This window comes from Lycorma delicatula, chromosome 1, assembly GCF_047948215.1.
Source record: "Lycorma delicatula isolate Av1 chromosome 1, ASM4794821v1, whole genome shotgun sequence".
Classification (NCBI taxonomy): Eukaryota; Metazoa; Arthropoda; class Insecta; order Hemiptera; family Fulgoridae; genus Lycorma; species Lycorma delicatula.
This window is the reverse complement of record NC_134455.1, coordinates 42469563-42484590: the sequence shown is the minus strand read 5'-3', so window position 1 is coordinate 42484590 and position 15028 is coordinate 42469563. Positions and strand designations below refer to the sequence as shown.

At 32.7% G+C, this 15028-nt stretch overlaps 1 pseudogene; it reads right to left on the bottom strand.

The window, feature by feature from the left end:
- Nucleotides 1–2237: 2237 nt before the first annotated feature.
- Nucleotides 2238–15028, bottom strand: part of LOC142317488 (putative cytochrome P450 303a1) — a 92489-nt pseudogene continuing 79698 nt past the window's right edge.

The following is a 15028-nucleotide window of genomic DNA, read 5'->3' as shown; positions in this document are numbered from 1 at the left end:
GCTTGTGAGTGGCCAATTTTCCCATTGACCTCTAAGTTCCAGGGTGGCCTGAGTTCTGGCCCCCCCAAGAGCTGGGCAGTCGAACATCATGTGTTCGTTCGACTGGACCTCCTCGTAGCTCATCAGTTGCCAGGCGGAACTGAAACAAATATTGGTTTAAATTTACGTGGTTGGAGAGCACTCGGGCTCTTGTTGCTCTTAAGCCAATGATTGTTCTTACAAAAGGATAAAGAATAGAACAAACAAAACAGAAAAGGTACTCTGGTACCATGTTAAGAGATAACTCCAAAATTAACCACAACTAAGGATAGATCCTTGTATAAGTTTATACAGGATTTGGGGGATGGTATACCTCTCTGTTTTTTTTGTTTCTTATTATCATTACATTTTGCTTTTTAACCCCCTCTTTTCATACCACATTCTGACATGTTATTTTTTAATTGTAAAATAATCTGTTGAAAACAATATGGTTCATCCCCAAAATTAACGTGTCCTCTGTACACCTTACATAATTTATTTTTCTTTCTCCAACACTGGTACCTTCATCCTCTTTTACAGTATTTTGATCTTACCCTTTACATTCATGTTAAGCGAGGTTGGGGATAGACCCAATCTCCTTGCCTTCCTCTCTTCTTAGATAAAAGCAGTTTAATCCATTGTTTTCATAGCTGTTTTCTGATTGAGAAACAATTCTTTAATTAAGTCTGTCTTCTAATCTAGTCTTCAGCTGTGTAATACTTCCATAAGCTTTTTTCATTTGACAGAGTTGAATACTTTTCCATACTTATTCTTTTGATGATTTATAAACACTTACCCATTTCTTATTAGCTAAATTCTTTCCTTCCATTTTCTTCCAATTCTTACTCATATTTTTCCAATTCTTCCTGAATCCATTTTCTTCTTCATAGCCATTTCCTCTACTTTTTTACTAAAGTCTTCTGTTGAAAATTTGTAGATGTATCTTTGCTGAATGTGAAATTAATTGTATGTCATCTTGACATTTTACTTCACAGCTGATTTTGGGGGGATTGGATCGGTTGATTTCTCAAAGTATGTAATTTATTTTGAAAAATTTCAAGCGTTTGCTTTTATGAACTGGATGCTTAGTTTTCAAGTAATGAATTAATTTTGATGGCTTCATGCTTTCACCAGAGAGGACTTGAAAGCAAAAAATGTACTGCGGCTTTCCATCCAGTGAGGTAAAACCGTAATTTAAATAACCGTCATTGTATAACATTGTCTTTTTACCGATCGATTCACTGGATGTAGATGGCTCACTTCATTTTTTTCATAAATCTATCCATTTTGGATACAAATCTAATTGAAAAAAAAAAGAAAAACAGTTACACCATTTGACCACACTAAAAAAACTCAATTATTATTATCTTAAATGAAATTAAACTTTTAAAAACTTAAATAAAGACATCAAATACACACTTTGTTTTCAAAACTAAACTGACATTCTGTAATCCCTTACACCTCTTTTTATACTCCTGAGAGCATGATGTGTTTAAACGTACCGTATATGCATGTTTGAACATGACACTTACAGCAAATATTATGCAAGCAGACCACATTACAAGGAGCATGTACACATCAATTTGGAATCTGTAAATTGCTCATGTTTGTACACTTCATACATGCATGTTCATACTCATCGCTATCAATGCAGCTAAATAATTTTAACTAGGTTTCATGCGGTTCGGATTGGTTGTTGTGAAACATTCATTATATATTGTTTTTACTTTTTGGGGTTGTGGAGCTAAAAGGCTGAAAATCACCGCTGTAGTGATTTTATGATGGACTGCAAACTCATACACAGCCTAATTCTTTTAGTTCATGTACTTTGAGAAATTTTGTGGTTTAGCTGGTTTTTTTTTTTGGTTCTTTAATGAGAAATCTTATTTAAATAAATAGTTTGTCATTTTGATAACAATTATTTATTAAGGACTATTTTAACAAATTAAAAAGTAATATAATTTATATATAAATAACATTTCTCAGTTAAAGTTTATCTTAAAAGATATTTTTTCTTAAAAGTACAGCAAATAGTTTTATTCATTTATGAATAAAATTACAAACTATCATAATAAGTCTTAATACATTTTTGTGATCATTGTTTTTTATTGTAAAATTGATTTGCTTACTATTTAAGATGATGAAAATTCTATGAATATTATATTATAAGAAACTCATCTGTTTATTTATTAAGCAGTCTGTACTATAATAATCATAATTTGGATCTAATTATAGAATATAATTTTATGGACATTATTTACTACCATTAAGTTAGTGAAATGAGGTAATTTGTCCAGTCATGAATCATCGGCACAGTTTTTACTTTATAATAAAAATATAAATTAAATCAAGATCTTAAAGTTACATATGAATGAAATGAACCCGGTGATGGTGTTACTCCATCAATACCTATCGTTGATGGTGGTTTTTCTCCAGGTGGAACTCTGAATTCAAAATTTTGTAGAAGCGTTGCCGTGAATAGAAAGACATTTGATTTTGCTAATGTTTCACCCGTACATCGGTGTTTACCTGTAAAAAAAAACCAAGTATATTACATGATGTTAGCTATTGCTTAAAAAATAATCCCTATGACAAATTTTTTATATAAATCAAACTTATACAATAAAAAGCTTACTGTGTTCACGTGAAAGTACAGCTGATAAATAAATGTAAGTTAATCATGGAAAAAATTGTTAGTTGATGTTTTTGAATTAGTGAAGGCATAAATGTCAATTCTGATTACAATTTTGTCATGAAAAAACATAACATAAATTTAAAAAAAAAGCATAAAAAAATACATGTGTAACAAGAAAATCACATTTTGCATTGTGAAATGTGATTTTCCTAAACACAAATAAATATATATACATATTTAATTTATACCTTTAGATTTTTGCGTCTGGGGATGGTTGAAAAATATTGCATAAAATATACATTCATGTGAAGAATTAATTGTCCACACTGGACAGCCTTGAAGATCTAAAAAGAGCAACAAAAGCAGTACAGAACCGTGGCAAAATCCTGTTGAACATGGTTGGCTAATTTTTGGACATTTATTATAAATTGGTATGTACAGGGTCCGGCACATAAATCTGACGATTTTGTAGTAATTGTTATGTTGGCACCACTGTCAATGAGAAGGCAGGAATGTTGTACATCGACAGGTCTATTCATGCTATTTCAGTAACCAGTATGTCGTGGTCGGGTGAACAATGAGCGTTTGTGATCGAAGCCTATATTAAAAATAATGACTCTGTTATTGTAACACAGCGTTTATTTCGCAGACATTTCAATTTAAATCGACACGCGTCTGTTCCTAGTAGGAATACGATATTGTTGTGGATGAAGAATTTTAGGAACACATCGTCTGCTTTAAAAATGAAACCGACAGGACGAAAACTGGCTGTGAGAACGCCTGAAAACATTAATGCTGTAAGGTTAGCTGTTACGCGGTCTCCACGAGGTTCAGCAGCGAGATGCTGCTGCGCTAGCCATTTCTGATCGACGCTTACGACGAATTCTTCATGTTGACCTGAAATTTCATACATATAGATGATATTAGCGCAGCAACTTAATGCAAATGATTGGGCGTCTCGCAAAGCAGCTTGCGAGGTCATCCTCGAAAATGTCCACCAAGATGCCGTTATTCTTTTAAGTGACGAGGCGCATTTTCATCTGTCAGGATTTGTGAATAAACAAAATTACCGTTATTGGGCTTCGCATAATTCACGGCAAATTCGTAAAAAACCACGTCACAGTCAATATGTTACAGTGTGGTGTGCGGTTTCAAAGTTCGGCATAATCGGCTCATGTTTTTTTGAGGAGTTAGATCGCAGAGTAACAGTAACATCTCATCGATACGTAAACATGTTGAATGCATTTCTGCGATCGAAACCGAATGACCTTCAAGGACATGAAATTTGGTTTCAACAGAATGGTGCCACCGCCCATACGGCGACAATCGCAATGGATGTTCTGCGAGAAACCTTTCCTGGACGTTTGATTTCCCGATTTGGCGACATTCCTTGGCCAGAGCGTTCACATGATCTGGCTGTTTGTGATTTTTCTCTATGGGGGTATCTCAAACATAAAGTCTTCAGTAGTCGACCACAGTCAATCGCAGAACTCAAGGAGGCCATTCAACGAGAAATTGAAGTATTTCCACAAGTGATGATTGAGCGAGCAATGTCAAATTTTAGAATGAGGTTAAGTGAGTGTGTAAGGAGTAATGGAAAACATTTGGAAGACATAATATTAAAATAAAAAAATCAATCTTAGTAATTCACTATAAATTGCAAAAATTGATCTTAATTTGTTATGTTAAACGTTTTAATAGTACGAAACACAGTTTAATTATTATCCCTCAAAAATCGTCAGGTTTATATGCCGGACCCTGTATAATGCACTTTTGTCTAGTGCACTGTTTCTAAATAAAATTTGAATTTTTGTAAATTTTCTTTGTTTTATTCAACTTATCTTACACCATTTTGTTCAAAGTTAAATTCCCTACAAGTTTTGTTCATAAGTTTTATCTGTTTATTACCCATTTAAGTTATTGTACTTAAACAAAAAAGACAGGGTTTTACCCCAATATATTGGTTTTCACCCCTGATTTAAAAAACTACTGCATATTTTTCAGTTCAAAAACTGTAAGAAATCAGTCACTAATTCTGCTCCCTAATTAACATCCTAAAAATTTCAGTATGACCTCATTTCACCGAGGTAGTTGAAATCTGAGCGAAATCTTTCACCAGCAATAACTTACAAACAAAGAATTTTAGGATATATGAACTTTATCCATTATTTTCACAAGTAGAATAGGTTATGAAAGTCCTGGGAGAACTTTGTGATTCACCTTTTTACGTAATTCCAGAAAGACCTTCTGGAAACGCACTTAAGTTTTTACTTACATCCCTCAGCGGAGCCAAAATTAAACTGATTTTAAATTATGAAATAAGTAAATTTAATAGTATTTATTTAATTATCACTTTGCTATTTATTAAAAATTAAACATTTCTTACCAAATCCAAACGGAAGAAATCTGTCTGGAACATTAAGTTTTCCATCCTTAATGAATCTTTCTGGACGAAATTATGATGGATCACCCCAAAACTCTTGATCAAACAGAATTGATGAAATATTTGCAACAACCATTGTATCCTAACAAGAATTTAAAAAAACAATTACTTTTTTTGAATGCGACTTGTAACCTCAATAAGTCATGTCTGTAGTTCTACTTTTGTTTTATTGTAATTTATTACATACATATATCCTATTGCTAAATTCTTATGTTAAAAAAGTCAGATAATTATCTTTTTAAGAACTTTTGAAACTTAACTGCATTTATATGACTTTGTTAATTATTATTTAATATGAATAATATTTTCAGACAAAAGTAGGAGTAAGTTTTACCCCTAATCCTGAAAAAACTCATATGTTAGCCTACATTATACGGTCACTGATTTGCTATGGTCTATACTGATACTTGTCTGTAAAATCTACCAGTATACGTATAAATATTTCAAACTCCAGATGTATTTTTTATCATCTGAATGATCTCAACTTTAAAAAAAGGATGAGATAGGAATGAGAATGAAGACAGGAATTGATGATATTAAAATTCAACTGACAAATTTTTTTGATCTAGAAATTCAAATTGGCAGTTTTTATTTACATTTCATTCGTAAAAAATAAAGAAAAAAAGAGAAATTAATTACTTTTTCCTAATTGTTTGCTGCCAAGAAAATGTGAATCGGCCCCTTTGTAACCTCAGTGTTTAATTTTCATCGGTGACATTAACATAATTTGCATTCAAAAATGAATGAATATACTCATATTAAGGTAAGGTAAAGACTTGCTTATCTTGGTGTGATTACTTAATTTCTTACAAACAGTAGATCAGTTTAAGTAACTATGTATAATAGATATTCTAAATATTATTTAAATAAATAATTATAAAAAGTAAAAGTTTGTTTTTTATCATCGGTTGTTTAATTGTAATTTTTTTTTTTAATAATGCAATTTTATTTTACTATTTTTGATCATTTGGATATATGTTAATCGATATTTGGTGGCAGAGTTTTATTACAAGGATATTCAAAAATTTCTTTATAGATATGACAAGTGCCTTAATTTGGATAGCAATTATTTAGAAAAGTAGTTATAGGATGTAATAGATTATGTTTTTTTAATAACGATTCAGAAGTTACTTTCCAAATAGCCTCTGTAATCTTTTGATAATTTATAAATCAGTTATTCACACTAGAACTACCGTTGAGAAAAATTAAACTAGAAGAGTACAGAGACTAACAGTAACATTATGGTTGTTGTGTTTTAAGAGTTTTACTTGAAGTGACATAATAGAAAATAATAAATAAATAATTCAGTCATTAAGAAATGCATTAAGTGATGCATAATAAACTACAGATCAGTAAAAATAAATACCGATCTCTTTTTATTTGATCAGCTAAGAATTAGATTCTTACCGATTGAAAACAATATCTAATTCAAGATTTGTAACTAAACCGATCAGAAATTTCAATTACGATTAAATTACTTTTCTCTATTAAAGCATAAAGAATATTAAAAGTAATTTCAACATTATTTTGAAGAAAAGGTGAAATCAAGGAATTACTTTCAACAGATAAAACATAATTTAACGTTATTTACGTATGAATATTCCAGAAGTCTCCAGATATTCCATGCGGCTTTCTGGATCGACTATATATTGGACCTAAATATATACTAGCTCCCCATCACAGCTTTGCCCGTGCTATTTGGTTACTTGCATTTTCCGTAGCAGTCACTCGCTTTGTTTTATGTTTTTTAATCAAGTAACTGGAGGCAGATGGAGCCAGTCACACACACAGTAATGGTGGCAGTGGTAGTGTCAGTTGAGCCACAGTGCCGTATACCTTTCCACTCCTTAAAAAAATTGGAGTTAAAAAAACCCCAAAATAGTTTTTAAATATTTATCTGAAGAGTATCTGCTTGCCAAAATCTACTAAATATTTAATTTACTATAATAGGGATTGGGAAAATTTACAAGCATTGTACAATTTTTTTTTTTATCTTTCTTCATCCCCTTTCAAGGTCAATTATCAAAAATCTAGAAATTGATTTATTGATATGAAGATTACGCTCACTAAAAATCAGGTTGATTTCTTCATTTGTTACCAAGAAATTAAAAAAATAACAGTGCTTCAAAAAAAAATGCAAAAATCCATTTTAATCCTTGAAACTTGGGAATTTTAAAAAATTTAGAAGTTGCTTTTTAGATATTCATAATCATTCAGTTCAAACCCCGCTAGCACATTGATAGACACTCGGTTCACAATTCATTAAAGTTAGTGCTTCAAGCACCAAATCACTATTACATATGTATATTTTTTTTCAAAGATGAAATATATTTAAAAATCTTCTCAGTTATACCACGAAACACGGGTAAAAATTTGGTTGTGATTGATCAGGTAGTTTTTTTGTTTATCCCGAACAAACAAAATCCTCTTTTTCTTTATATAATATATGAAATTTCTGAATATATTTCTGAAATATATGAATTTTCTTTAGATATATATATATATATGTTTAACTTAACAAATTTGCTTAAGTAAAGTTTTCTTTAAATCTAATACCTCCTTCATTAAAACCTAAAATTAAAAGAAAATTTTCAAAAAACTTTACTGCATTTTATTTTTTGCCTTCAGATATGCAAAACAAGCTTATTTTGTAATGATGTACTTGTTTTCTAAGTATTAAAAGATGAAATAGCAATTTTGTTATCCTTAAACCATATAAAAATCTTTCCTTTTTTTAGATTTATTATTATTGCAGTGATTCAGTAGTAATAACATGTGAAAAATAGGTAAATAAAAATCATATATATTTTTGCATCTGATCATTGGCTGATGGTAATAAAATTTGATGTTTTCATAAACGTATTTGTTAGCGCAAACTTTTCCAAACTGCAGCATAACTAGCTGCATTACAGTTATAATTCATATTTTACATTTTTGAAAACAAAATTTCATTATTCAGTTTGTGATCAGAAATAAAGTTTTAATTCTTTGTATATATATATATATATTTATATAAAGTTATTTATATAAAGTTCATTCTTATATAAGAATTAAAACTATATATATATATATATATATATATATATATATATATACAAAGAATTAAAACTTTATTTGTATATATATATATATATATATATATACAAATATATATACATTATATATTACTGTTAAAACATTAATCAAAGTAAAATAATACAAAATCATGAATATTTTTTAATTTTAGTTTGAAAGTGCCTAAGGACTGACAGACATCTCTTTAATGATAAGTTTTGAAAATTTAACCTATTTATTTTCATAAAGAAGTTTTTAAATTTACTATAGTACACTAATATTTAAGATAAAAGTTACAAAAATGTTACCTGAGTTTGAGCAAGCTTTCGCTTTATGCAAAGATTTTTTTTGGAAAAGTTAAAATGATCAAAGATGAAAACTAGCTCAGCGTTAGGTAAAGTTTTATAACTTTTTCCGTAAATAGCCATTAACTGTGTTTTAATTTTAATTTTTTTTTTTTTTTTTTTTGTCTTCAGTCATTTGACTTGTTTGATGCAGCTCTCCAAGATTCCCTATCTAGTGCTAGTCGTTTCATTTCAGTATACCCTCTACATCCTACATCCCCAACAATTTGTTTTACATACTCCAAACGTGGCCTGCCTACACAATTTTTCCCTTCTACCTGTCCTTCCAATATTAAAGCGACTATTCCAGGACGCCTTAGTATGTGGCCTATAAGTCTGTCTCTTCTTTTAACTATATTTTTCCAAATGCTACTTTCTTCATCTATTTGCCGCAATACCTCTTCATTTGTCACTTTATCCACCCATCTGATTTTTAACATTCTCCTATAGCACCGCATTTCAAAAGCTTCTAATCTTTTCTTCTCAGATACTCCGATTGTCCAAGTTTCACTTCCATATAAAGCGACACTCCAAACATACACTTTCAAAAATCTTTTCCTGACATTTAAATTAATTTTTGATGTAAACAAATTATATTTCTTACTGAAGGCTCGTTTAGCTTGTGCTATTCGGCATTTTATATCGCTCCTGCTTCGTCCATCTTTAGTAATTCTACTCCCCAAATAACAAAATTCTTCTACCTCCATAATCTTTTCTCCTCCTATTTTCACATTCAGCGGTCCATCTTTGTTATTTCTACTACATTTCATTACTTTTGTTTTGTTCTTGTTTATTTTCATGCGATAGTTTTTGCGTAGGACTTCATCTATGCCGTTCATTGTTTCTTCTAAATCCTTTTTACTCTCGGCTAGAATTACTATATCATCAGCAAATTGTAGCATCTTTATCTTTTCACCTTGTACTGTTACTCCGAATCTAAATTGTTCTTTAACATCATTAACTGCTAGTTCCATGTAAAGATTAAAAAGTAACGGCGATAGGGAACATCCTTGTCGGACTCCCTTTCTTATTAGGGCTTCTTTCTTATATTCTTCAATTGTTAGTGTTGCTGTTTGGTTCCTGTACATGTTAGCAATTGTTCTTCTATCTGTGTATTTGAACCCTAATTTTTTTAAAATGCTGAACATTTTATTCCAATCTACGTTATCGAAAGCCTTTTCTAGGTCTATAAACGCCAAGTATGTTGGTTTGTTTTTCTTTAATCTTCCTTCTACTATTAATCTGAGGCCTAAAATTGCTTCCCTTGTCCCTATACTTTTCCTGAAACCAAATCGGTCTTCTCCTAACACTTCTTCCACTCTCCTCTCAATTCTTCTGTATAAAATTCTAGTTTAGATTTTTGATGCATGACTAGTTAAACTAATTGTTCTGTATTCTTCACATTTATCTGCCCCTGCTTTCTTTGGTATCATAACTACAACACTTTTTTTGAAGTCTGATGGAAATTCCCCATTTTCATAAATATTACACACCAGTTTGTATAATCTATCAATCGCTTCCTCACCTGCACTGCGCAGTAATTCTACAGGTATTCCGTCTATTCCAGGAGCCTTTCTGCCATTTAAATCTTTTAATGCTCTCTTAAATTCAGATCTCAGTATTGTTTCTCCTATTTCATCCTCCTCAACTTCCTCTTCTTCCTCTATAACACCATTTTCTAATTCATTTCCTCCGTATAACTCTTCAATATATTCCACCCATCTATCGACTTTACCTTTCGTATTATATATTGGTGTACCATCTTTGTTTAACACATTATTAGATTTTAATTTATGTACCCCAAAATTTTCCTTAACTTTCCTGTATGCTCCGTCTATTTTACCAATGTTCATTTCTCTTTCCACTTCTGAACACTTTTCTTTAATCCACTCTTCTTTCACCAGTTTGCACTTCCTGTTTATAGCATTTCTTAATTTCCGATAGTTCCTTTTACTTTCTTCATCGCTAGCATTCTTATATTTTCTACGTTCATCCATCAGCTGCAATATATCGTCTGAAACCCAAGGTTTTCTACCGGTTCTCTTTATTCCGCCTAAGTTTGCTTCTGCTGATTTAAGAATTTCCTTTTTAACATTCTCCCATTCTTCTTCTACATTTTCTGCCTTATCATTTTTACTCAGACCTCTTGCGATGTCCTCCTCAAAAATCTTCTTTACCTCCTCTTCCTCAAGCTTCTCTAAATTCCACCGATTCATCTGACACCTTTTCTTCAGGTTTTTAAACCCCAATCTATATTTCATTATCACCAAATTATGGTCGCTATCAATGTCTGCTCAAGGGTAAGTTTTGCAGTCAACGAGTTGATTTCTAAATCTTTGCTTAACCATGATATAATCTATCTGATACCTTGCAGTATCGCCTAGCTTTTTCCAAGTGTATATTCTTCTATTATGATTTTTAAATTGGTTTTGATTTGGTATTGATTTTTAAATTTACTAAATTTTAATTTAGTAAAAATAAATTTAAAACATAATATTTGTATTAATTACTTTTGGTATATTATAACCCATTAGAGTTGTATCTCTAAGTGCCCTATGTGGAATTGCCATTGCTCTTCCCATGAACATCCGCAGTAACTCCAGTACAATGGCTTCTAAATACGGCATACTGTAATCAAAACATGTACATTTAATATTTTTGTAGCTTGATATATAAGTATATAGTGCAAGAAATTAAGTTGGCAAAAACAATTTTTTTGTTATTGTATTTGTCCAAATTCCCCTCTGTACTAATATCTCAAAGACAAAAGTATAAAAACCGTTTACCACCAAGAGTACAGAATTCGATAATGCGTCTTACCTTATGCTTATTTTTTTTTTTAATAGTGCTTTCAGGGGTTACCCTCATCATCAGTTAAAATTTTTCTTCCAAATCACATATTAAATTCAAGCCATTAAAATTATAATATATAAAAATATATAGTCGTAAATATTAAACAATATAAAATTAAAAAATTTAAATTTTTTGTTCTGTGGCTAGCCACACATACTGTACTGTATTGAAGTTATTTGAATTATATAAATGCGCTTCTATCTAAGGCGGTTTTGATAAAAAAGTCATTATCAAATTCTCTTTGTACATTAATCAAATTAAACTTTCGTCTATACATGTATATATAATATTTTTCCAAAATATTTATTTTTCTATTATTATTATCACACCTTTTACAATTTCGACTATAACTAAATTTGTATCTGAATCGGTGATTGAACGTTTATTGATTATTAAATGGTTTACAAGATTGGAGAACCTTAACTTGATTTTACAATATCTATAATGTTCTGCAAACCTTACCTTAAAAGATCTACTAGTTCTTCCGATATAAATTTTGTTACAATCATTGCATGTTATTTTATAGATACCACACAAATATTAGGATCATTATCATCATTATGCGTTTTTAAATGTTTCTTTTATATGGTTGTGTGTTCTGTAAGCTATTTTATATTTTTTATCGTCCATTTTTCGCCGGTACTCGTGGGACCACAATTTCAGTTCCAGTAATAAATACAATGATGGTTGGTGGTCCATCTGAAAAAACTACCAAATGTAGTCTTGTGAAGAGTCCTCGGTTAGCTTTGTCTGACGAGGATAAAAGTCCTACTGAAGAGAACCGCAAATCATAAGACTTGAATTCTAAAAATATTAGATTCGTTGTTCTCCAAAATAGTCAGGAAGGTGGCTCCCTCCAAAAGGTTTCACCTTTCTTAATAAACAAAACTATAACAGGTACAAGTGGTTCCCCGAAGAATATCAAGAAATTACGTGACGGATCGATTTTGATCGAAACATTCAACGATGAACAGAGTCGATCTGTCTTACGTCTCCGTAATATGGATGGTGTAAATATCAGTGCAGAATGCCACAAAACGTTAAATACGAGCCGGGGAGTAATTTTTTGTCGAGACCTTTTAGATATAGATATCACTGAAGTAGCTGATGAGCTTCGCCCCCAAGATGTTGAAGTGAAGCGTATAATGAAACGGCAGAGCGGAACAGAAGAACCGACACCGTCTCTTATACTGACATTCAACCTCCCTGTTCCACCACAGAAGATTAAAGCGGGTTACCTCTCGGTTCGGGTACGACCATTCATACCCGACCCACGGCGATGTTTCAGATGTCAAGGATATGGTCGCATTACAACATTTTGCTCGAAAACGGAGATCTGTGCTCGATCTGTTAAAGAAGGTCACAATGACACTAACTGCGAAGAAGGTAAAAAATGTGCGAACTGCAGTGGTTCACATACAGCCCGCTCCCGAGATTGCCAAACCTTTAAAGAAGAAAAGGCAATTCCCAAAATCTGTACTTAGCAGAAGCTATCTTTCCCGGCTGCACGCAGAGAATATAAAAAGATAAATAATTCACGGAACCTGGTTAAACCAGATGTATCTTTTGTCACCGCTGCATCGAAACAAACTCCTACAAATATTAGTAATCAGCAGTGCGGATCCTGCACAGTGAACTTAGAAAACTTGTTCAGATGCTTTCTGATCAAGTAGCTTCACTTACAGCCACTATTTCAGAGCTGACAAAGATGAATAAAAAGTCTCTCGTTGCAGTTAGTGAATCCAACAGTGCGATCCATACGAAAGTCCCTGTTTCCAAAGTCTTACCGGTACGGGTAGGGACTATCACGGCTGGCAGTAAGCCACCACCTAATAAGCTCCCCGTAAAGGGAACCCACACAACCATCCCCTCTGGGATGTCAACTGCGGCATCCCATTCAAATAAATCTCCACCATCACCTCACATACTGGAGGATATAGTTAAGGAACCACCCGACCCCAGGGTATCGGAGTTCTTTAAAATAAAAAATACAAAAAATAAAAACCGAATCACGTACAACTAATTTTTATATAGTTTCCTAAATTTATTTATTTTATTTTTTTATTATTTATTTATTTTTTTTTACCCTTATGAACATTATTCAGTGGAATGTTAGAGGTCTTCCGTTCCGCATTGAAGATCTTCTACAACATGACCCAATAACACTCAGAGGATACTTCTGTGAGAGATACGACTGTCTAATTGACAGTAGGGAGAGTGGTGGAGTAGCAATTTTCATGAAGAATGGGGTGTCAGCTACAAGAATTCAACTAACCACTGTCATTCCTGCTATTGCAGTAAAGGTCTCTATTCCCTTCAAATTGCATATCTGCAATCTGTATCTCTCACCGAACACTGAGTTCAGTGCTTTAGATGTCTCAAATCTCCTCACACAAATACCATCTCCATCGTTAATAGTAGGAGACTTCAATGCCCATCATATTTCCTGGGGCTCAACCTTCTGCTCCACTCGAGGAAATATGATAAACAGATTGAGACAAGATTTTGACCTTTGCCTACTGAATAATGGATCACACACATTCATGTCCTTATCATCTGGTACTGTATCTAACACCGATCTCTCCATATGCTCACCGTTTACTCCCTCATCTTAATCGATCTGTTTGTGATGATTTTCACGGCAGTGATTACAGACCAATTATTAATGGTTTTGGTATAGACCGCGAGGTTAAAAAAAGGCCACGGAGATGGATTGTTGAAAAGGCGGATTGGAATGGATAACATAAAGCCTTCCAATCACAGTATGACGATGGTGCGAACATCCTTGACTAATGTTCCTCTTTTACGTCCATGATACTTGAGAATGCCAACAGATATATAACCCCACAAACATCGGGTAATCCTAGACGTCCTTTCGTTTCATGGTGGAATGATGATTGCAAATATGCTATTCGGAATCGACGGCAGGCACTACGCAAATTTAATCCTAGCCCTACAGCTGAACATCTAAATTTATATCGCAGAGCTAGAGCGGTATGCCGTCGAGTAATCTTGAACGCTAAGAGTTCATGGACGAAATATGTGAGCACTATCTCACGCACTACTCCCACGTCTACTGTGTGGAGATAAATCCGTGCAATTTTCGGATCACCGAAATAATCTATTTTCGGTCTTATTGATGAAGGAGAACTCCTTTCATCATCTTCGGCTGTGGCAAATACTTTAGCAAAATCTTTCCGCTCGGTGTCTCTCACTATCATATAATAACTATTTTCAAAGGTACAAGATACAGATAGAAGTATTATCGTTAAACGTTGGTGAATTAAACACCCCATTCGTGTTTAAGGAATTGTTACACGCACTTAAAAACTCACGTGACACTTCCCCTGGACCGGACAACATTCGCCTTGCCATGCTTTCACACCTTCCTAATTCCGCACTACAACATCTTTTGAATATTTACAACGGTTTAGAACAAGCCTTCCCACCCGGCTGGTCAGAAGCATTTATTATATCGGTACTAAAACCTGGTAAAGACAAAACCAACCCCTCAGGCTACCGCCCTATCTCTTTAAAAAGCGTTTTGTGTAAAATAATGGAGAGAATGGTAAACTGCAGGCTTACATGGTACTTGGAGAGACATGGCTTTCTATCTCCAGAACAGTGTGGTTTCCGACAAGGACGATCTTTCATTGACCATTTAGTGTCAATGGAAACGGC